The sequence below is a fragment of the Sus scrofa genome, chromosome 1 (assembly GCF_000003025.6).
Source record: "Sus scrofa isolate TJ Tabasco breed Duroc chromosome 1, Sscrofa11.1, whole genome shotgun sequence".
Lineage (NCBI taxonomy): Eukaryota > Metazoa > Chordata > Mammalia > Artiodactyla > Suidae > Sus > Sus scrofa.
The window spans coordinates 64,483,836-64,509,469 of NC_010443.5; the positions used below are offsets into that span (position 1 = coordinate 64,483,836).

Sequence of the window (25,634 nt, forward strand, 5' to 3'; positions counted from 1 at the left end):
GATAACTTCTGAGGATTTTTTTTTTAAAGGGAAGGAAAACTAAATTCTTTCCCTTTTTTTTCTCTCCCAGTGACTCCCCACTCACTCCTCCACACTTTGATAGTCTATCATACCAACATGGTGTCTGCTAGAGAAATCATCTCTGGGGGCCTCACAAATCAGAGTTCCCAGAAAGACACTTGACCAATAGACACTTGGACACCTATTTTCATCTCTGCTGCTGTTTGGTTCATGAGCCAGTTATCTACCCAGAACCTTACTTTACAAAGCTAGGTGACCCCCTCATCCTTGACTCCTTTACAGCCTCACCAAACTGTTTGAGTTAGATATATAGTTTATGATCAGAGCATCCTGCACTTAGCTTTATGAAACTTATAACTGTTTGTATTTACACATATTTGTTTGTTTATTTATGCTTATCTTCTCTATTTGACTGTGCTAAGGGAGTGGACTCTGTAGTCAGACTGCCAAGATGCAAATTCTGGTCACATATACTAGTTGGGTGACCTTAGGCAGGTGACCTGGCTGCTCTGAGACACTATTTCCTCATCTCCAAAATTGGAGTTAATGTGGCATTCACCTCATATAATTTTGTGATGCTAATATTACATGTAAAGGTACCCGGCCCTCGATAAATCTTAAAATCATTATAAACATATTAAAGTATAAAATACATATTTTAAAATATTTGTCCAACTCCCCATAACTAGTCTCCTTCTTTCCACATTTATTCTTCCCTATCTCCACCCCAGCTTGGCCTTAGTGTCTTATGTATTAACCATGTGTCTTTTTTTTTTTTTTTTTTTTTTTGCTTTTTCATGTTTGATTGCAAAACCCTTTATCTTATTGAATTTACCAACTGGTAGTTTTTTGTTTTTTATTTTTTTAAATGGAAATGGATTAAAATGTTAGAAGAAATCCCACCATGATTTTCTTTCCACAATACACAGTCTCCCTTCTTATCTTTCTGGAATGCCTTTTGTGTAAAAGGCACTGACTGATCTATTGCTCCACAACAAGCCACTCCTAAATCTAATGTCTTAAATCAATTATTTATTATGATTTACTATAGTTTTGTGGGTAAATTTGGCTCATCTGAGTAGTTATTGTTTGGTTTCTTGCATACTATTTCAGGCAAAAAGATGCTGGGGCTGTAGGTTTGAGTACGCTGGATGTCAAATGTGGTTTCTTCGCTCACATGTTTTGGCACCTCAACAAGGGTGGATGGAACAGCTTTGGGCTGGCTGGACATCTCTTTATGTCTGTCTGTCACTCACTTATTAATTTTCTGCCTCTCCCTCCCCTTAGGCTTCTTAATAGTATGGAGATCTCAGTGTATTCAGACTTCTTACCCAATGGCTGCCTTTCCCAGAACAAGCATTGGAAGATACTTGGGTGGAAACTACAAGGTTTCTTAGGACTCTGTCTCAGAGGTCACACAGAGTCACTTCTATTGCACTCTGTCATAGGGCCAGCCCAGATTCAGGTGGAGGCAAACACACGAGTATGAATTCTGAGAGACATGATTCTTTGGGGGTCATCTTTGAGCGTATAAACATGCTCAACAAAACTACAAAGTCCCTTTCTTTCATAAGCTTATAGTATAATACAGGGCAGGATTTCTTCACTTTGGCACTCTTGACTTTTTAAAAAAATTAAATACACTTTATATTTACAACAGTTTTAGATTTAAAGAAACATTGCAAAGATAGTACAGAATTCCCATTTACCTGTGACCAATTTCCCCTATAACAAATTACATTTTGATGGTACATTTATTGCAATCAATAAACCCACCAGTGGATAAATTACTATTAGCTAAAGTCCATACTCTATACAGACTTTGTTAGTTTTTATCTAAAGTCCCTTTTCTGTTCAAGGATCCCATCTGGGATACCACCATACATTTAGTGTTTATATCTTTTGGCTGTGACAGTTCCTCAGACTTCCTCTTTTTGATGGCCTTGACAGTTTTGAGGAGACTTGATCAGATGTTTTGTAGCATGTTCCTCTATTGGAATTTGTCTGAATTTTTTATTTTCATAATTATACTGGAGTTAGAGGAATACACGAGGAATGTGACTTACCTTTGTTGATATTAATATTGATCACCTGGCTGAACTAGTGTTAGGTCAGATTTCTCTATAAAATCACTTTCCTGAGTTCTGCCTCCTCAACCCCCACTATGGAAGATACTATGAGAGTCCCACACTTAAGGAGTAGGGAGTTATATTCCACCTCCTTGAGAAAGGATTGTTTACATTAATTATTTGAAATTTTTCTGCAAGGAAGATTTCTGTTTCACTTAATTATTTTTCAGTAGTTTATTTATATTAGTATGGATTCATGGGTATTCATATTATAGTTTAAGTTGTTAATCCAGGAGTTCCCGTCGTGGCGCAGTGGTTAACGAATCCGACTAGGAACCATGAGGTTGCGGGTTCGGTCCCTGCCCTTGCTCAGTGGGTTAACGATCCGGCGTTGCTGTGAGCTGTGGTGTAGGTTGCAGACGCGGCTCGGATCCCTCGTTGCTGTGGCTCTGGCGTAGGCTGGTGGCTACAGCTCCGATTAGACCCCTAGCCTGGGAACCTCCATATGCCGCAGGAGCGGCCCAAGAAATAGCAACAACAACAACAACAGCAAAAGACAAAAGACAAAAAAAAAAAAAAAAAAAAAAAAAAAAAAGTTGTTAATCCAATACTAGTTTGTGTATTTGTTGCTCAAATCTTTCCAACTTTTGCCATTAGAAGAGCTTGCAAATGATTGCTGTGTCCCTTTGACATACCCCTATCAATTTTTTCTTTTGGTGGTTTCTGTTACTTTTTTCATCACTTACTTTCTAGCACTACAAGATACTCCAGGATCATATGTTATATTTCTTGCCCCAGATCTAGAATCAGGTTTTTGTCCAAGGACCCTTGGTTCCTTTTCTTAGAAGCCAAGATCTGGGTGCTATTGTGTTCATTTCTACACTGTTGACATTTTAGGCTTGATAACTCTTTGTCTTTGGGACATGTTCTGTGTACTGTAAAGTCTTTAACACCATCACTGGCCTCAGCCTCTTAGATACCAATGGCAACCCTCCTTCTCCAGTTGTGAAAATCAGTAATGTCTCCAGACATTGTCAAATGTCCCATAGGGGGCAAAATGGCCCCAGGTTGAGAAGCACTGGTGAGACAGACCTGCTGAAAATGACAAGGATATAATATAATAAAGAACAGTAGAAGAATTGCAGAAGAAGCCTCTGAGCCTGTTTGTAGAGATTGGGGAAGGATTCACAGAGAAGGTAACATCTGAACTGTTAATTGATTTGATATTTTTTGAGCCATTATCATGAGCCAGATAAAGGGTGATTTTTTTTTTTTTGGCCCAACCCACAGCGTGTGAAAGTCCCCAGGTGAACCTGCGCCACAGCAGCGACCCAAGCTGCTTCAGTGGCCACATCAGATCCTTAATCCACTGTGCCACAAGAGAATTTGGTGATGTTTTACTTTTGTTATCTCATATCCCAGACGTAAAAAGCAGGTATTGTGCAGGTGAAGAAACTAAAGTTCAAAGGGACAAAGTAACTTGCTTAGAGTACCTGAGGTGGTCTTAAAGGATCCAGTTAGCCATGCAGATGGAGAGCTTTGAGGGCACTTACATCTCCTCATACTGCTCAAATCTAGACTATCTCAACCATTCCTTTGTTTATAAAAGTGCAGTACCATCTCATTTTTAATTAATTTTTTCCCCATTGAGTTCTGTCTTCTTAAGAGCAGAAACCATGCAGTGTTCATCTATAATGCTCTCCATGTCATAGATGTACCAGTAAACATTAGTCCAGTCCACGAAATTCCCCACTCAGATTACAGAATTAACTCAAGTCTCTTTCTGGTCAAACTGCTATCCAACCAGCACCTCTGGTGGAGGGCTCACTGCCCAGCACACCAGCCAACCTCCTGTAGTGCTGGGCACTCTGCCTCCTCATCGTTTTGCTGGCAGCACCTTGAAAGAGTTGCCTGACATCAGTGACATCCTCAAACTGTTACAGCCAGTAGCATTTTGCCATGGGTTAGAGCTGCAAAACGTGTTCTGTAAGGAAGGCAAAAAACACATGATATACTTCTGATACTAAAATGCAAAATGTGTTGTTACTGCTTTCCACATGTAATGCCAGTTATCTACTTCGACAATTCCTTTGTCTCATGTGATTCTTCTTTAAGTACAAATTTAAGGTATTACATAGACTATGAAAGGTAATTTTTTCTCTTCATTTCCCCTTCCTTTAAATCCTTCACATTCTTATCCCATTTTCCTTGTTTTGTTTTTTGGAGGTGGGAGTTTTTCTTATTTATTAAACAAAGCAGGGAAAAATGCCCTGTTTTGTTTTTTTCCTTTTCTTTTTCTTATAACTTCTGAATCTGCTATTTGCAGTTGCTATGAAATTTTAAGTCTATTGAATTAGAAGTTTCTCTCTCTGGTTTCAAGACTCACTTTCCTTCTTCCTTTCCTTTGCTAAAATTCTGGTCTAATTAAAAAAACAGTAGATCATAGTTAAATAAAACTGTACCCAGGATAACCCTAATTTCCATATGCAGATTTATCTGCACTGACAGCCACCCCCCCCTTACACACACACTCTCTCGCTCTCATTCTCCTTTCCCTCCTCTCCATCTCCCTATTGCATTGTGTCTGACTGATTTTCAGAGCACCTTGGCTGTTTCCCCCTTCTTATTCTCTTTCTGTAAAATATCTAGACAGGAAGGAGGTGGATGCAGAAGCTGAACAAACAATCTCATATTCTTCTGCAATGTCATCGTTTCTTTCCCCCATTTTAGGGGGCTGAAGTTGCCCAGGAAGGGGATGCAGAGGAGCTGAAAGGAAGGGGGGAGCTCTCCAGAGGCAGCTGCGGTCAGGGGCAGGGACTGCCGCCAGATGTGCCTGCCTCTCTGGGCTTTGATGCGAAGGGGGCAGCAGGAGGAAATATTGGGAGACAAAAGCCCCGGTTTAAATGATCATTTTCTTTATTTAACATGGCAGCAGACACTCTCTGCGTAGGATCATCATGCCGAGCATAAACTGGACTTTCCCACTTGCCTGGCAGGAGTGAGACAGATCACTGTGTGCTAAATGAGCATCTGAGGTAAGACCCACTCTTACAGATACTTGATTTTTTTCCTAATTAATTTTTCTTAAATATATGTTTCAGCTTCAATCACAAGCAGTATAGTGGGGGCAAATCTGTGTTAATCTGCATCTAAAGATCCAAGAAAAAGCAGAGGTATAATACAGTCTACTCAATTGGGGAGGTTAGTTACTTTGTCAGTTCTGTGTGTGGTATTTGTTTTTTTAGAAAAAAAAATATTTGGTTTAAGAATAGACTGGTGTCATCATAATCCACCAGTGGTGATAATACTGATGTTTAGACTCTTAAAAAAAAACTTTGCAAAAAGACAGTGAGCTACAGATGCATGTGCTATATTTTTAGCTCTCGTACAAATATTAGAACTCTTATTAAAATGATAGGGTTTTTTTTTTTTTAGCAGAGAAGGAATGAATGCTGCATAATTAAGTACAGTATTTAATTTGGCTGTTGTGAAGCAAAAGAATAAGGTAATAATTTTTATTGTACTAATCAGTCTCAAGATGTTCTCTGTGTTAATTGGGTTAAAAAAATTGCAGTACTTATTAGAAATTCTAATTTCACAATGCAGCACTGACAATAAGCTCAGCCAGTGAATTATTCACATCTTTAATTTGCTCACTTAATGACAGTGTTCTGTAATCAGAGTGCAGAGACTGCTGCCTATGCATTATGTATGATGCTCAGGACTTAAATGCAGGACATTATGAAGCTCTCAGTGGTTCAGTAATTAGTTTTCCACAAGACAGGATTTAGATATTCACAGATAAAAGTCCACAGTTGGATAATGCTAAGGTTGCAACACAAAATAACAAAGAAAGGGAAGCTCAAAGTTTAGACTGAAACTTTGTCTCTCCAGCATGGTCCATGGTGGAAACAGAATCCAGCCACCTGAAATAGTTGCCTAGCTCTGATCACATGTTTGAAAACTGTTTTTGAACAAAGTTGTAGCAGGCAAGGCATATGAACAATTTCTGAGGACCAGAGGGGAAAGATAAAACCTTTTTAATTAGTGTTCACAGAAGCCCTGCAATATATCCTCCTAATAAGTCTGTAGTATGCATAGCAGGCATTTTCAATGTGCTTTGTAACTTAGTTAGTGCAAATGCAAATCAGGTTACAATAGTGTTTGGTGTAATTGTGTTTGTAAAAGGGTTACATGCCCAAATGGAGATTGAGCTTGCTCATGGTTTTGTTCCAGTCGCTTCTGAAGGGAGGTTTGAAAACCAAATGAGATATTAAGTGAATCTGGGCATGAAAGGACGTAGATCTGAATTGTCAATTGAAACTTCGGAATTTCTTACACTTGTCAGTTTAGAGTTGTCAGTTTTTCTTTAGTGATTCTGTCATAATTGTTCTGTTTTAAGTTATATAACTGTATTGACTATCCAGAGCCATTAGTGATATTTTAAAAATGTATACTAACTTTGGGAAAACGTTTCATGTTATTACTTATATAGTTTAATGATTAAATTGAAATCTTTAACTGCAATGGTTTTTTTTTTTTTTAAGACCATACCACTTGGAGTATTTTTAAAGACTTAAATATTAATCTTTATTAATAAGGACTCATTGCTTTATCATTTGTCAGTCTAAATTTGTGCTCATTTCCAAAACCCAAGCATTAGAATCTTCAATAAATATTGGTATCTGAAATTGGAATGGCAGAAACACTTTTTAAAAACTGCCTTTTAGAACTTTGAACATTTTCTTAAAGAAAGTTGAACTGATATACCTATAGACAAATTCATATTTAGTGAATGAGTGAACTAGTCAAATTATAAGTTACATTCCACCATAATTTGAAAATTTTTTAAGTTAAAGTCAATCACACCTCCAAATTTGACTTCTAACTTGTAAAACTGAAAAGTTAACAAAATAAAAAAGGTTTTCCTAGACATTTAGGAATCTGTTGCATTTGTGATAATTAGAACATACATTTTAGGAAAGGACACTTGGTTAGGGGAGGAATTAGGATCCTGAGCAGTTGAACAGGTGACCTGGCTTTGACGTGGGTTTGGATCCAGGATGATACATGGCAATCAGGTGGTTCTAGTGATGCCGGTAGTAGCTCAAAGAAGTGGCTGGGATTAGAAAACTTAATTCTAGTCCAGTTTCTGCCACAAACCAGCTATATGACTTTGCACTCTTAAAATCACTTTCCATTTCCTCAGCTACTAGACAGGAATAACAAACTTTTCTAGGCTTTAGAAAAAACAACTGTAGAGTTGTTATGGGGGTAAATGCACTAGAAGGAGTGAAAGCTTTTTGAAAATTTAAAAGCACTAAACAAAAATATGGAAGTTATTTTAAGGATTAGCATAAAACTAAATGTGTTTCTTTGAATCTGTATTGTTTATTATGGCAGAGATTCTCATCCAGATTTGCAGTACTCCATAATGCAAAAATGTCAAAATATTGTCAAGTAAATCAATTTAAATTTAATTTAATGAAAATAAGCCATGAAAAAGTTCCTTCTTAGGTATTTGGGGGAGAATAAAAGAGCTTTAAGATATCATAAACATCATTTTGGCATCACTACAAAAAAGTTAGCAGTCTTCTTGCTTTAGACAGTTCTTTTACCTATCTCTCGGGAGAACTTGCATATTAATTCTCTAAGAAATCTTATACCTGGAATGTCTCCCAGACACTAAGATTTCAGTCATCCTTCTCATTAGATTGTACAAGTCGGATTGAAATCATTTACACCACCAGAATTGTGGAGCTCTTTTCCTCACCAAAAATCAATATGTCAAACTAATCAATCAATAATTGATTATCTTATTTTTTTCTTTCATAATCTATTGAGCACTTACAGTGCTATCAAGAATAACATGCTACCTTGCCCTCATTTTTTCCCCCTTTTTTAGCAGCACCCCTGGCATGTGGAAGTTCCTGGGGCAGGGATCGAATCCCATCCACATATGCGGGTGACCTACACCACAGCTGAGGTAAAATGTTGACTCATTAACATACTGAGCCACAGCAGGAACTCCATCTCTCCCTCATTTTTATGAGGCAGTTATATCTGTATTCCAGATGAGAGACTGATGCACAGTGAAGTTAAGTAACTTGACAGTAACACACAGCTCATAAGCAGTAAAGTTGGAATTGAACCAGCTCCAAGTCCTGAGTTCTCAACCACTAGACTGTGTAGTCAGTTCCTAAAGCTCTGTGCTAATTGCTGAGATAAGGTAATTTAGATTCCTGCCCTCAAACTTTTCATAGTGGTAAACTGCGGCTTTTACATCACTTGTGGATCTGGTGAAAATGCAGATTTTCATTCAGTAGGGTCTGGGATGGGGCCCAAGATTGCTTTTCTAATAAGTTTCCAGATGATGCATTGTTGCTGTTTGGAGAAGACTCCATTTGGTGATTTTTGGAATTACTCTCCTTTCTTGAAGTTTGATACAGTGTAGCTAAGGCAAGCCAGGTATACCAAATTCCTTACTGAGTCCTATTCTTCCTCCAGATTTGATATTTGTTTCATCATATAGATGACCTTCCACTTTGGTTTCCTGACTTTAGCCCTCTGCTGCCCTGAGTCACAGCCTGCATAGCTGTGACCCTGGCTACATGCTTAGCTCTGGATTAGACCTTCTCCCCACACTCCCAGTCACTAGCATTGACAGTCCTATATCTGTTGTGGCAGCAGACTGGCATCTTTATTCCTTTTACTGCATCAGAATCACCTGTGAAGCTTATTAAACACCTGCAAACCCTCTTAGCACCACTGGCATAGATTCTGATTAAGTAAACCTGGAGTGGGTTTTAGGCTCCTTTAAAAAAATCTTTCACAAAACTTCATTAGTGGATCTAATGGGCAGCACATGCTGAAAACACAGTTCCTGGGGGACCCTGCTATTCCCTGACCTGATGGGAATGATTTGGAAAGTGATATTGGCAGAGCTTCTTACCTTTTGTGTTTAAGTTTGACATGCTCTAGGAATATTTTCTCTATGTTTTTCTATGTTAGCAATGGGAGCACAACATACAAAGAATTTAAAACTTTCTTGATCTAGTTTCAGGAAGGCTATGCTGAATGATTGACATTTGAATTGATTAGCTGATGAATGGGTATTTTTTAAGCCAAAGGAATAGCATATGCAAAGACAGATAAAAATGAGAAAAGTGTGTTCAATACTGAGACATCCATTTTGACAAAAGTGTTTGTTCAACACACAGAAGGGAGCAGTAGGAGATAAAATTAGAAACTAGGTAGCCTTTAGGACCTCATGTGTTAAACCAAAATGTTTACACATCAATCTACAGACAGAATTACCAGAGGTTAAGGAGGAAAGCTAGGCGATCAGATATGTGTCTTGGAAAGATAATCTTAACATTGAGGCATGTAAATTTAGTGAGGAAAATTGAAAGCAAGAAGACAAGTTGTGCCTGTGGTAATAAAGTCTAAATGAAACAGGAAGGGATGTTTTTCTCAGGCCATGTGCCTGAGCCCTAAACGTAACCTTCTCTATCTCAGACACTGATGATGTTTCTTTATCATACTTAGATTTTATAGTGATAGACTACATGGCATGGCTTTGAGAATTCAGGGAACTCAATGTTTTTATGAGCCATCACTGGTTCTTCCTTCTCCTGATTATTTTACCTTGTAGTGCTGAGACAGCTAGCTCTAGGGTTCTTCCCTCATGAGCGTCTTAGAGATATTAGGTAATTACTTGTAGCAAAATCTTCTACATTAGTCTAAGAGAAACTTAAAACTCGTTAATGAGCAGCAGTAAGAAATTTGCCAGTGGTTCAGAGAGTTGTGTCTAGGCCTCTTGAATGCAGTGCTATTACTCAGGCTCTTCAGAGAGACTTCCCGTAGTCTATTAGCTTTGACTCAGCTTGATTTTTTTTTATGTCCTGCCTCTGAATTTGCCCCTTTTAGAGTGAATTTCAGATGTGCTTAGGTATTTCACCCAGTTTTTACTCACTTCAGTATTTCTTCGTTCTTAGCTAAATTCTCTTCTTTGACTTTAACCCGCATGTGCTTATATGCTATGCTGTAATGGCCCCTAAAAATAACCACCAGAACCTGTGAATATGTTACCACACATGGCAAAAGGGACTAAGCAAATGTGATTAAGGATCTTCAGGTGTGGAGATCATCCTGGATTAACTGGGTGGGCCAATGTAGTCACAAGGGCCCTTTTAAGAGAGCGGTAGGAAAGTCAGGCTGAGAAAGCAGTTGGGAGATGATATCTGGCTGGCCTTGAAGATGGAGGGAGGAGCCATGTGCTAAGGAATGCAGACATCCTCTCAGACTGGAAAAGGTAGGAAAACACAAATTTTCCTTAGAATTTACAGAGGGAATCAGTCCTGGCAACACCTTGACATTAGCCCAGTGAGACAGACTTTGGACTTCTTACCTCAGAACTGTATGACAATATACTTGTGTTATTTTAAGCCACTAAATTTCTAGTAATTTGTTATAGCAGCAATAGGTAACTAATGGTTTATTACATACCTTTATCTGACATTTGTTTTGCTGTTCAATTTGTCTCACTGATAGCATTTTATTGTTTTATTGAATACTTGGATACTTCTCTTCTAATGAGCCAGCACACTTATTTCTTCTGAGCTTCAAATTCCTCAGTGAGAAGAATATTACCTAGGAGGTGAGTGATAGAGCTGTATGGAGGTAACTGATAAGGCCAGTAAAGTGTTCCACACAGTGTTTGGCATAGGGTAGGCATTCAATGAATGTAGCTCCTATCTCCTTGGGATTCTAATATTTTTTCCTCACAGTATTGGAGAAATCGAAAGCTATTTTGAATATTACTGGCTCACAGAATGGAAGTTTATTCAGGATTTAGATTAGTAAGTGCTTAATGTCCATAACAGTTCTTTTTGCTCCATTTTGAATTTCATATAAAAGATTTTTAAAATAACTAAAAAAATCTATTGGACTAAGTCGACTTACAATGTTGTATTAGTTTCAGGTGTACAACAAAGTGAATCAGTTGTACATATTCATATATCCATTCTGTTTTCCTGTAGTATTGAGTAGATTTCCCTGTGCTATCTATGCAGTAGGACCATGTTAGTTACCTAATTCATGCATAGTAATTAGTATATGTTAATCTCTTCCTTCTAATTTATCTCTCCCTCCCACGGTTTCCCCTTTGGTGACCATAAATTTGATTTTGGAATCTGTGTGTTTCTGTTTGTAAATAAGTTATTTTGTATCATTTTTATTAGATTCCTCATCTAAGTGATATCATATTATATTTGTTTTTCTCTGATTTAACCTTACTTATTATGAAAATCTCTAGGTCCATCCCATATTGCAGCAAATGGCATTATTTAATTCTTTTTATGGCTGAGTAAAAGTCCATTGTATATATGTACCATAGCTTCTTTATCCATTCATCTGTCAGTGGACATTTAGGTTGCTTCCATGTCTTGGCTGTTGTAAATAGTGCTGCAGTGAGCATTTGGGGTACATCTATCTTTTTTTCCTTTTTGGCTACACCCTCAGCATTTGGAAGTTCTGGACCAGGGATCAAATATAAGCTGCAGCTGTGACCTACTCTGCAGCTGCAACAATGCTGGATCCATAACCCACTGTACCACAGTGGGAACTCTGCATACACCTTTTTGAATTACTGTTTTCTCAGGATCTATGCCCAGGAGTGGAACTGGTAGATCATATGGCACTTCTATATTTGGTTTTTTAAGGAACCTCCATACTGTTCTCCATAATGGTTGTATCAGTTTACATTCCCATCAATAGTGTAGGAGGGCTCCCTTTTCTCCACACCTTCTCCAGCAGTTATTGTTTGTAGACTTTTTGATGATGGCCATTTGGATCAGTGTGAGATGATACCTCATTATAGTTTTGATTTGCATCTCTCTAATAATTAGTGATGTTGAACATCTTTTGATGTGCTTTTTGGCCATCTCTCTTTTTTTTGAGAAATATCTGTTTGATATTCTGACCATTTTTTGATTGGATTGTTTGGGGTTTTTTTGATATAAAACATGAGATGTTTTAAAATATGTTTTGATTTTGAATTCCTTCAGGGATAAAATATTATTCATGGCCAAATTTTTCTTCTCAGAATTTTTCCTCTCCTGCCCCATTTTGAGTACTTTTCTACACACACACACACACACACACACACACACACACACACACACAATGTCTATTGTCCACAAAACTGTTAGTGTCCTATGTAGGAAGATGTTATGAGAGTTGCTTAAATGAGAATGCAGGTGAAAGTATTTGGTCAGCTCTTCTAGCATACAGTGTAAATTGTTGGTACCTCTGCTCTACTGAAAAGGTTATGAGCTACTTGGGAAAAGTATTGTATATTACACCTTTGGATCTCTAAGGATTTGTTAAACAAATTACTAAATAAAAGTTGGAAACTTAAGAGAGAAGTGGAGAAGAGTTAGAGAAAAGGAAAAGATAGAACCAACTTTAGTAGTTCCCTGTACAGGTTCCCCCACTATTTGCCTCAGAAATGTCTGGTGATCTGCATTTGAGCCCCTAGCCCCCAAATTACATAGCTAAAATGTGAATGAACTCTAAACCCTCAATCATGTGAACCAGTCTCAGTAACTCTGACTGTCCAACTAACTAGGGCTGGTATATAAACCTTCTCTCTCTCTCTCTCTCTCTCTCTCTCTCTCTATCTATATATATATGTTTCCTATTGCTGTGTTAATAAATTACCATCAATTTAGTGCCTAAAACAATACAGATTTGTTATTTTACAATTTCTGAATATAAAAAGTACAGTACCTGTCTCACCAAATGAAAATCAACATGTTGAAAGGCTGCATTCCTTCCTGGAGGTTCTAGGGAAGAATCTGTTTCCTGTTTATTGGGTTGCTGGTGGAATTCAGTTCCTTGTCCTTGTGGGAATAAGACCTCTATTTTCCTTCCTTCCTTCCCTTCTTTTCCTTTCTTTCCTTCCTTCCTTTCCCTTTTTATTTCTTCTTATTTTAATGGAAGCAAAGATAAGGAGTGGTATGGGAGAATTACATAGAAAATTAACAATAAAAAAATTATTCTTGAAAAATCTCATACCACCTCAAGGGGAAGGTTTTATTAGCCCTACTTTATGATGAGAAAAAGGAAGCCTCAGGAGAAGTGCAGTAACTTGACTGAGGACACAAAAAAGCCAGCTCAGTTGATCTGACTGTTGAGCCCATTCTATCAACTTCTCACTCATAACTGCTGTTCTCTGGTTGCAAAGGAACCCTAGGCTTTCCCAGTTTCTGATATAATTGTGTTCCAAATATTGCATGGACGTAGATGGCATTTTTTTTTTTAAACTTTTTGACCCCTTTCACTCATTTCTTTCTCTCATCCCCTTACTCTTCACTTCTGGTAACTATCAATCTGGTCTCTGTATCTATCAGATTTTTTTTTTTTTTTTTAAACAGCTGTGTCTGTGGCAAATGGTAGTTCTCAGACTAGGGGTTGAATTTGAGCTACAGCCTCTGGCCTGTGCCACAGCCACAGCAACACCGGACCTGAGCTGCCTCTGAGACCTATGCCGCAGCTTGTAGCAATGCCAGATCCTTAACCCACTGAGCGAGGCTTGGGATCAAACCTGCATCCTCATGGATACTAGTTGGGTTCTTATCCTGCTGAGCACAAGGGGAACTCCAGCTTGGTTTTGTTTGTTTGTTTGTTTACTTACATTCCACATGTAAGAGATCATGTGGTATTTTTCTCTGTCTGACTTATTTCACTTAGCGTAATAGCTTTGAGGATTGTTTGTTGGCTGTTAGCTGAAGTCCACGTCCAGCTTCTTAAGGCCACTTATATTCCTTGGTGTTTTGTCCCCTTCCCTGTCTTCAAAGATGGCAAACTGAATCCTTCTCATGCTTTAAATCTCTCCTTATTCTGTCATCTCTCTGACTCACTCTTCTGCCTCTCTTTTCCAATTTCAAGAGCTCATGTGGTCACATTGGGCCCACCTGGATAATCCAGGTTAATCTCTAAAAATTCTTAACTTAATCACAATGGAAAAACCCCATTTGTCTTTAAAATAATATATTCACAGATTTCAGAGAATAAAAGGTAAATGTCTTACGGGGCCCATTATTCTGCCTACAAGAGTCCATAACTGACAACTTTTTTTTTTTTTTTTTTTTTTTTTTTTTTTTTTTTGCTATTTCTTTGGGCCGCTTCCGCGGCATATGGAGGTTCTCAGGCTAGGGGTCGAATCGGAGCTGTAGCCACCAGCCTACGCCAGAGCCACAGCAACGCAGGATCCGAGCCGCATCTGCAACCTACACCACAGCTCACTGCAACGCCGGCTCCTTAACCCACTGAGCAAGGGCAGGGACCGAACCCGCAACCTCGTGGTTCCTAGTCGGATTCGTTAACCACTGCGCCACGACGGGAACTCCTGTATAACTGACAACTTTTGTATTATAGTTGTTCCATTTTTCTAAGCCTCAGTTATCTAGTGTCAGAACTCTATTAGGCATTTGATTCATATCTTTTGTTTACTTACCTCTTCCCTAAAGTCATTTATTCCCAGTTTGTTTCAATTCAGTTTGATTTAATTCAGTTTAATTCAATATGAATTTACTGTCTACTAAAAAATTCCTTGTATGATAAGGTAAAGTATGGAATATGCAATCTTCTTTAGAGATAAGATGTATACATATGAGACAGAAAAATGCAAGAGAATGTGATCACCATGACTATATTACAGACAAGGGTGCTAGAAGGGGAAAGTTAGTATGCACTAGTGGGATTAAGAAAGAAAGTTGTGATGTTGTCTGGCTAAAGTCACTTATAGGATATGATTTAAGGAACAATGGTCAGATCTTCCTGTTTGAAAATATCTCCCTACGTCTCTTGAAGTGTTTGCCTCACTTTCACTATTAGATCTATTTAGCTTAAAAAGCATCCTCTTTTTTTTTTTTAATTTTTTTATTTTCCCATTGTACAGTAAGGGGATCAAGTTATCCTTACATGTATACCCTTTGTTCTGTTGCAACGTGAATATCTAGACATAGTTCTCAATGCTACTCAACAGGATCTCCTTGTAAATCTATTCTAAGTTGTGTCTGATAACCCCAAGCTTCCGATCCCTCCCACTCCCTCCCTCTCCCATCAGGCAGCCACAAGTCTATTTTCCAAGTCCATGATTTTCTTTTCTGTGGAGATGTTCATTTGTGCTGGATATTAGATTCCAGTTATAAGTGATATCATGTGGTATTTGTCTTTGTCTTTCTGGCTCATTTCACTCAATATGAGATTCTCTAGTTCCATCCATGTTGCTGCAAATGGCATTATTTTGTTCTTTTTTATGGCTGAGTAGTATTCCATTGTGTATATATACCACATCTTCCAAATCCAATCATCTATTGATGGACATTTGGGTTGTTTCCATGTCCTGGCTATTGTGAATAGTGCTGCAATGAACATGTGCGTGCATGTGTCTTTTTTCAGGAAAGTTTTGTCGGGATATATGCCCAGGAGTGGGATTGCAGGGTCATATGGAAGTCTATGTATAGATTTCTACTCCAAACTGTTCTCCATAGTGGCTGAACCAGTTTACATTCCCACCAACTGAAAAAGCATCCTCTTTTACCAAGCCATACTGTGTAAACCCTTGCTCGGGATATACACATACTCTTAATTGTTCTTTAAACTACCACATGTTCAAGTTTGTACTTTAGTCTGAATCAACTTTCTATAGATCTTTAAATTTGTTTTACTAGTCTGAGAGTGTTTCTAGCACCAGGCATTTTGGAATCTCAGTAACATGTAAGTGGAATAAATCAGGACCAGGTGGGGACAAAGCTTGGAAAACTGACCTGAGCCAGGACCCTTATTATTGTTTCATGATGCCCCTAAGAGAGATTAGCATGGCAATAGGGCTGACTCCCATGGAATGTGGTCAAAAGTCCACACTGCAGTGTTCAAGAGGAAGTAGTTTAAGTCTGAGCAAACTCCCATTAATATAGAAGCTCTTAAAATAATACGTAGGGGCCCAGGCATATAAATATCTGAAGAGAGTAGAAAATTATAGTCAGGTAGAAGTAGCTTGTTTCTGGGAGAACAGATCCAGTTAGAATCTGAACCTCGGCTTGTCACCCAAGATTCAGAAATCTAGGGTCCAGCCCTATTAAGGAGACAAGAGATAGGCAATTGTTTGGATCCCAGGCAAATGGATCAGAATTCAGCATAGGGAACTTGAATATAAAGTGGGAAGCCTGGCTGAAGGCCAGAAATAGATACTTGGTATGAATAGCGGGACAATGTTTCCAGGCCGGTGATGGCGCTTACTGTGGACAGGGAATACACAAGCTTCTGCTGACCAACAAATTCCAGATTTGGGGGAATATAACTCTAATATCCAGTCAGCCGTCATTCTTATTGGCTCAGGCAGAGCAGGGCTCACTGATTGCTCTTCTTCAGGACCTGCACCTGGCCATAGGAATTTTAGGCCCTAACTGTCAGCCTGTGGAGAATTGGATGAGCACAGGTAGTCTCTGAAATACTAAGAACACTTTCATGGAAATTGTTCCACCCGTGTTGCAAAGTTTATCTAATGCTACATGACTACAGTCACAATTGAATTTAACAAATTGTTTTCTTCTGTTACAGTTTTATTCCAAATCTGGACACTTATTAAATTTTTTGGTCCTTTTGTTAATTTTTTCTTTTCTTTTTTTTTTTGTCTTTTGTCTTTTTAGGCCTGCACCCATGGCATGTGGAGGTTCCCAGGCCTTGGGTCCAAAGGGAGCTATAGCCACCAGCCTATGCCAGAGCCACAGCAATGCTAGATCCAAGCTGCATCTGCGACCTCCACCACAGCTCATGACAATGCCAGATCCTTTTTTGTTATTTTCTAAGTTAAAAACTTAGATTGAGTCTTGGCAGAGTAGAAGAAATTCTAGTAATTCATACTCTCCAAAGTTAAAATGAGAGAGAATTCCCTGAAATTTGAGGAATTCAAACATTATTGGGTGACCACTTGGCAGATGTGATGCTAAGGCATTAAACAGGTGACATTTAAAGTTTCCTTCTAATCCTAAAATCCTATCTAAATCAGCGTAATATAAAATGTCTAGACTTGATAGTTTATTTATTGAATACCTGGCTTCTTTTAAATTTTAGAAAAACATTTATTAATTAGAAAAGAGATATTTAAAAAGGGATAATTTTCATTAAGCATGCCTGGCCATTTTAAATTACTTTCTTCAATTTAAAATCCCCTTAATACACTGATTACTTATTAGATAAACCAATAATCTTCTATGATTTACAGTAAAATGCAAATTTATGCATAAATATTTAAATGTTACACATAGCCATTTCCATTGAGGATTCCTTTTTTAAAAAGCATAAAGTCCATACTGGTATATTTTATTACAAAGTTGTTTATTTTAATTCTGGAATAATCTCAAAGTCTGTCTCCTAGTTGCACTGAATTTCAATGGCCTTTTTAATTGCAGTTAAGCTCACAGTTTTCAAAGTTCTTTTTGAATAAGGGCCTATCTGTATTTAAGGTGTGTGTTGCTTTTAGGTAGTGATGTCACCCAAACAGTCTCTGCTGTGTCTGGCAGTCTGTGAAAAAAGAGGTCCACAAAATGGTGTGTGATTTTGGGGTTAGTATCTGTATCTAGGAATGAGATCCAGGGGGAGAAGATTTTTCTCAATTTTTGGTATCTTCAGTTTAAGCCTAGAGTCACAGAATTGACATGCTTCAGAAGTCATTAGTGACAACTCTCATACCTTATTTTATAGATGAAGAAACTGAGTCACAGCGAGCCTGAGTGGTTTATCTATTTATATATTACACTGAACAGTTCTCTCATTTCCTTTACTTTCAGTTTGACCCTGACAGTTTGTTCAATTGTTTCTCTTCATCTTTTATTTATTTTTACTTTTTACATTTACTCTTCTTTTAAAAAAGAGGAGAGATCAAGTGAATTGGGCAAGATCACATAGTCAGTGGATGGGGTCCTGCTGCCTCCACTTGTAATACTGGCATATAACCTTGTACAGTCCTCTTTCTATCCTCATTTCTCTGGTAACTGCAAGGTGATTAAATCATCTGAGGGTAGGTAAAATAACAATATGCCCCATTCATTGCAAAATAGTGTGAGATCTGGAAGTCTGAAAATAGCTTTTTCCTAAGGAACTTACCAAACTTATCATGTGCCATCTGTATTTTATAAATAAATAATATTAGGAGTTCCTGTTGTGGCTCACTGGATCGAGGACCCGATGTTGTCTCTGTGAGGATACAGGGTTGAACCCTGGCCTTGCTTGGTGGGTTGAATATCTGGTGTTACAGCAAGCTGCAGCATAGGTCACAGATGAGGCTCAGACCCAGTGTTGCCATGGCTGGACATAGGCCTTAGCTGCAATTCTAGCTGAGGCCTATATGCCTTAGCTTGACTTCTAGCGAGGGAACTTCCATATGCCACAGGTGCAGCTGTAAGAAGAAAAGAAAATAATATTATATAGCAATCACATATATTATCTTTATATTTATTTATTTCGGAATACTCAGCAGTTTAAAAACAGATTGCTCTTTATATAATATTTCACTTATTGCCTTATAATTATTAGTATTGATGTATATTGACATATATATGTGTGTGTGTATGAACATTTAGGAGCAGAAACTTGATGCTGATGACAGTCAAAAGTTTCTCATAATTTTAATTTCATAGTATACCTTGTAAATAATTACATTTATTTCTTTTGGTCTCAAAATGTCAATCTTTAAAAATAATCTTAATTATCTACCTAAAGCTGATGATAGGCAGGACTTTTGATTGCAGTCTTCTCACATCTTGTGTCCTAAAAAGTCACTTTTCCAAAGAAAGAGCATCTCTGACTTTTTCTGAAGCCCAGATGTAAAGACCCTGCAGGTTTTCGGTTGCAATGAAAGAAGAGCTTCTTAGCATAAGAGCATGCTTCAAAGCCACTGTCTCTCAATGTCCATGACTGTGTCTACACTCACTGCTGGGTTCTTCACAACAGGCCAGCTCTTCTAATCTTAGAACATACCTGAGACCTAGGCATGGCATTATGATAGGTATTCTATAAATGGGAAAACTGAGGTTCTGAGAGGTTAATTGAGTGTAAAACCCATTCAAGATACCCTTTCTCTCACACCAAACTTCTTCTTGTATTTCAGAGAGAGAGAATAAAAGTAAGATCAACAGTGGCACTTTGTATAGCACTTTGGAAATTTCTCTTTATTTTTTAGCCTACTGTGTGTTATGTGTATATCACAGTTTTCTCTAGAGGACTAATGTGGTAACAGTAATGTTTGTTAAAAACTTACTGTGTGGTAGGCACTGTGCTAAGTACTTCATATACATTGGCTTCACTTGATCCTCACAGAACCCTATGAAGTAGAAATTATTATCCTCATTTTTAAGATGAGAAAACGAGGCTTAGAGAGATTAAATAGCTTGCCCAAGGTTACTACTGTTTAAACCAAGCAATCTAACTGCAGTTTCCAATCTCCTAACCTCTCTGCTCTGTTTCTTGCCCTGTACCCAAGGCTCTTCTTTTTTACCTGCTAACATTTCTTCTCTTTTATGAGGGGGTTGCAGGCGATTGACTTCTGCACTAGCACTGTGCTGTTGAGAACTGCTGCTACTAACCAGTGTCCTCAAAATTTAGTACGCATAAACATTATCTGAGTCATTTCCTAAGGCAAATGGTACTAGAGACATTCCTGAGATTTTCATACTTATCTAGTTATTATAAATTTTAAACATGCATTAGAGTTGTTTAGCGTGTGAAGCCCTAAAACTTGACATTGTCGAAAAAGTCTAAGTAAATTATCATCTCGACTTAATTTTTTATATAAAAACATTGTATATGGTCAGTTTCTTTAAGCAAACTGTGTGGTGCCTCATCTTTGTAATTAACAAATCATGGGGCATAATCCAAAAGGGCTTTTACTTTTGTTTTTCTGCCCCTTTAAATTCACTAGTATTAGCTTGTCTGCCCCTGGATGGTCAATTCTGTGGCACTTCTCTCTTCCAGGGTCCTACATAGTCTGTTACTCATCTATGACATCTTAATTCAATAATGAAGTATGTCAACTCCCATGTATTGATAAACAGTTTTATCTTTATTCAAATTACAATTTACTTCTTCTACCCCCAGCTGAAGCTTTTTTGCAAATGGGAATCCAGGTCTATTTCCCTGTTTCAGTGGTTCTTATGGATGGTCCTGTGGATCAGTAGTATCACTGGTGAGTCATTAGGAATGTGAATTCTTGGGTCCTACTCAGATTTTGTGAATTAGAAACTCTGAGGATGGGGCTAGCAGTGTGTTCTAAATGATACATGCCAGAGTTTGAGAACCACTGCACTATCTGATGCTTGCTTTCCTGATGTACTGTCTGATGCATCCTTTTTAGTAACCTTAGTTTCTGTAGTCAAAGCAAAAAGGAAGAAGGAACAGAAAAGGAATCAGAGAGGTTATTACTTCCTTTGCATTGTCATAAATAAAATGGCTTTTTGTTTTAGGACCTGGGATTGATTGATTGATTGATTGATTTTTGCTCCCCTGAGGCATATAGTGTTCCCGGGCCAGGGATAAAGTCCCAGCTCTAGTTGCATTGTTGCAGCCTGAGCCACAGCTGCAGCAAAGCCAAATCCTTAATACACTGTGCCAGACCAGGGAACAAACCTATGTCCCAGCACTCCTGTTCGTGTTGTGCCACAGTGGGAACTCCTGGAATTTATTTAAAGTTGACTCTTTCTCTGATGGCAGCTTTTTCAGACATCTCAGTGAGAGTATTCCTGTCCCTTCTTCCTCCCCACTCCTTTTCTGCGTGACATAGAGTCTCTCTGATGGAGTCTTATTGCCCTTTCAAAATGGGCCCAGGAATGCTTTAGTTGATGTGGTTTACAGGGTACAACATTTCTCTCTCTCTCTCTTTTTTTTTTTTTTTTTTTTTTTTTTTTTTTTTTTTTTTTTTTTTGACATACGGAGGTTCCCCCGCTAGGCTAGGGGTCGAATTGGAGCTACAGCTGCCGGCCTACACTATAGCCACAGCAATGCAGGATCTGGGCCACATCTATGACCTACACCACCCCTCTTGGCAATGCCAGATCTTTAACCCAATGATCGAGGCCAGGGATTGAACCCGCAACCTCATGCTTCCTAGTCAGATTCCTTTCCGTTGCGCCACGACGGGAACTCCTCTTTTTCTAATTTTTTTTTATTTTTATCTTTTTGCTGGAATAGTCCCTTTCATTTATTTTTGCTTTTGGGGTGATTATTTCCTTTTATTGTCTTAATTTTTTTTCCATTATAGTTGGTTTACAGTGTTCTGCCAATTTCTACTGTACAGCAAAGTGTACCAGTGATTACATATATATATAATTATATATATATGTATTTATATATATACACACACACATTCTTTTTCTCACCTTATCCTCCATCATGTTCCATCATAAGTGACTAGATACAGTTCCCTGTGCTACACTGTTTTCCACAGTAGCTGCAGCAAATTATACCCCAATCAGCAGTGTACAAGGGTTCCCTTTCCTCCATGTCCTTGCCAATGTTTGCTCTTTGTGTTCTTTTTGATGATAGCAATTCTGACAGGTGTGAGGTGATACCTCATTCTGGCTTTGTGTTGCATTTACCTGATGATTAGTGATGTTGAGCATCTTTTCATGTGCCTGTTGTCAGTCTGCACATCCTCTTTGGGAAAATGTATATTCAGTTTTTCTGCCCATTTTTTAACTGTTTGGATTTTTTTGTGTTGAGTTGTATGAGCTGTTTATATATGTTTATGTTAATCCCTTATTAGTCATATAATTTGTAAATATTTTCTCCCATTCAGTAGGTTGTCTTTTCATTTTGTTGATGGTTTTCTTTGCTGTTCAAAAGCTTTTACTCTTTTTTTTTTTTTTTTTTTTTTTTCTTTTTATGGTCATACCTGCAGCATATGGAAGTTCCCGGGCTGGGGGTTGAATTGGAGCTGCAGCTGCTGGCCTACACCACAGCCACAGCAATACTGGATGCAAGCCATATCTGCAACCTGTGCTGCAGCTCTGCAGACTCTTAACCCATTGAGCAAGGCCAGGGATTGAACCCGCATCCTCATGGACGCTATGGGGGGTTCTTAACTCACTAATCCTCAACCAGAACTCTACTTTTACATTTAATTAGTAACCATTTGTTTATTTTTGGTTTCATTTCTTTTACTTTAGGAGACAGATCCAAAAAATATTGCTACAATTTATATCAAAGCATGTTCTGCCTATATTTTCCTCTAGGAGTTTTACAGTATCAGGCCTTACATTTAGATCTTTAATCCATTTTGAGTTTAATTTTATTTTTAAATTTTATGGCCACAACTGAGGCATGCAGAAGTTCCCGGGCCAGGGATTGAATCTGAACCACAGCTGTGGCCTACACTGCACTGTGGCAATGCCAGATCCTTTAACCCACTGTGCTGGGCTGGGGATTGAACCACACCTCCACAGTGACCTGTGCCTCAGCAGTTGGACTCTTAACCCACTGCATATAGTGGGAACTCTGCTTTGAGTTTATTTATGTACATGGTGTTAGAGAATGTTCTAATTCCGTACTTTTACATGTAGCTGTCTAGTTTTCCTAGCAGTGCTTTTTGAAGAGACTGCCTTTTCTCTCCTATGTATTCTTGCCTCCTTTTTCGTAGATTAATTGACCATAAGTATATGGGTTTATTTCTGGGCTCTCTAACCTGTTCCATTGATCTATGTATCTGTTTTTGTGCCAGTACCATACTGTTTTGATGACTGTAGCTGTGTAGTAGAATTCGAAGCCAGGGAGCATTATTCCTCTTCCTCTAGCTCTGTTATTTATTTATTTATTTATTTTGACAATCTCAAAATTTTGTTGTCTTCATAATAAAGTTATGAAGCTCACAACTGGATCACTTGGCCCTTTCTCTTTTTATCTTCTCCCAGCTCAAAATGCTTGCATCTCTTAATTGCCACCATTTTCTTAGGTCTACAGTTGGGCTCAATGCATTCCAGCCTCAGCACAATCTTCTTTGTAGTTTTAGCCTTTTTCTGGAAAAATCGGCTTAGCCTGCCCACCATAGCCACTATGCTTCCTGTCATAATGCCACTTTCCCTGGGCATACAGTGAATCCTTGTCCTTCTTGTATTGTGTCACCTTGTGGGGTTGGTGCTTGCCACATTTCTTACAGAAAGTTCGGTGGGTTTTAGGAACATTCACCATGTTTGCAGGAGTGCTATTGACACGGAAATAAAGAGCTGTTCTTCTTTCTCAAGATTGTTTTGGCTAGTTGGGATCTTTTTTGTTTCTAAACAAATTTTAAAATTATTTATTCTAGTTCAGTGAAAAATGCCACTTGTAGTTTGATAGGAATTGAATTGAATCTGTAGATTGCCTTGGGTAGTATGGTCATTTTAACATTTACAAAATTTTAAAATAGATAAATGATATATTCCTTTATAAGCAAGATTATGTTTTCTCCCACTGACCTCTTACCAGTGTAGAGAAGCCTTTGTATTGGTTTGGGGCTTGGTAGTTTTTTAAGGTCTCTAAATCTAAAGAATAAGATCATGAAATCAAGCAACACTAGGCAGAACTGTGTAATTATTACCTAGCAAACTAGACTCCTCCTGTATACTACTTTATATCATCTTAGCTCCACTTCTCCCTTCAGTCAGTGCTGTAGTGGTCAGGTCTACAAAGACTTTGACCAGACTTACATAGGTATAGCCTGACAATGCTTCAGCCTGGGCCAGTCATTTATTTTTTGCCATCTTGTGTTTCTCCAACTGCCTTAGAGCTCCTGGGCTGTCATGTATGAACAACCAAGCTAATGGAGTGGAGGCAGAGGAGTTAATGACCATGGAGGCATTTATGGCTAATAGGGAATATACCAGGTAAATAAATATTTCTTTCTTTCAATGCCAGGCGAGCAATTCTGAAATGCCTGGCCATAAAGCTTCTCATTACCTGTTACTGAACTGGGTAATTATTACCCATAGAGGTTTCCAACTAGATAACACATTTTTGTATTGACTTGCCCTCCTTCCCTACAGATTCTACATCCCTCACTCATATTCCCTGAGATGAATTCCCAAATAAGCTCTATACCTACAAGCCTTTTTCTCTGGCTTTCAGGGGGACCCAGGCAAAGACTAATTACCAATACTAATATTTCTCATTTTCTGTCACTTTAAGATTGGTACAAACCAGAGATTAAAGATTATAAATTTGTATGAAATTGAGGATTTCTACAAAAGGGAATGCCTGTATGTTTTTGGCTTCAATTGAATAATTTGACATAGAGCATTAAAAATGCTTATAAGTAATTCATGAATGTGTGTAATTGGAACTGAAATATCGCCAAACTGCCATCCCCTCTTTGAAGCAGAGGACTAGACTAGATAACTTCTTGGAAAATATTGAGGATTTCAGTGACTTTTATCAGAGGGAGACACTTTCTTGTTGGTTCAGGAAGGTATATAAAAAAGGCTTGTCATTTATCTGGGCTCACAACGAGCTGTACACCAAAGGGATGCCTTACAGCTTGCTTTAATTTAAAAGTGAGATGTTCTTACCACAATTCAGAGTTTTCCTAGGTGATAGTGATGCCAGTGTCACTTTTACTTGGCTTTGTGTTACATAGGAGAAGCTGTACAAATGTTTTCCATTCTTAGTCTCACAAACTCCTGAGGTTGTGTGATAAGGTAGTCTCTCAGTTCCTAAACTCCGGCCTGGCCTATGGACTGACTATAGCAAAGTCACTGAGGAAATTTTTTAAAAATACACAGTTCTGGTTCTGGAGATTTGGAATAATTCTAGAGTTTGGGCAATGTTAGGCTGGAGCTTGCCTGTCTTATCTTTTGAGAGCCCATTGAGCACCTCTCCAACTCCACCTTCAGTGACGTCACTTTAGTAGCTTGAAATCAGCTCTAGCGGGAGAATTTATTTTATGGAAGTTGACAAATGCTAAAAATTATAGAATTTGTGCCCCCTTGAGAGCTGATGTCAAACATTTACTAGCACATTACTAGACTGGGGCCAGGGACCCAGTATAACCTCTCACTCAGGGAATCTTTCGGAATGTTAATATTTTTTATTTTTGATCTAATATGAGCCATTTATATGGCAGTACTATTGGCCTTTTATCATTTTTTTGGCAAATGTTTAAAAGGTATCTTTGCACACTACTGTATGAAGTCGATGATTAACAAGAACCCGTATAGGCCAGGAAAATCTACTCAATAGTTTGTAATAACCTATATGAGAAAAAAGAATGGATGTATTTATATGTACACTGGACTCATTTTGCTGTACACCAGAAATATTATAAGTCAACTATACTCCAGTAACATAAAAAATAAAAAAAGAACTTATTTTGTTAATATTTATTATAGCTGTGTTATTGCCTGATTTACATCATTTTAATATGGTATGTATATATATTTTCAACACTGAAACCTGTTACAATATTGCCATAACTTATATTTTTATAATATAGTAACTTAGAGATGACATTTT

General features: G+C 38.0%; 1 long non-coding RNA gene and 1 pseudogene across 3 annotated transcripts in view; one reads left to right on the top strand and one right to left on the bottom strand.

Moving 5' to 3' along the window:
* The window catches only part of LOC102160801, a 973,686-nt gene continuing 950,745 nt past the window's right edge, over window positions 2,694–25,634 (top strand). For 2 of the 3 annotated variants that reach the window (XR_002338694.1, XR_002338699.1), the window contains exon 1: window positions 2,694–5,125. This is a non-coding gene — a long non-coding RNA (uncharacterized LOC102160801). Of the gene's footprint in view, window positions 5,126–5,525; window positions 10,405–23,911; window positions 24,011–25,634 lie in introns of all 3 variants that reach the window. The other variant, XR_002338692.1, reaches the window with a different exon arrangement.
* On the bottom strand, window positions 22,775–23,916 carry LOC110256755 (annotated as a pseudogene).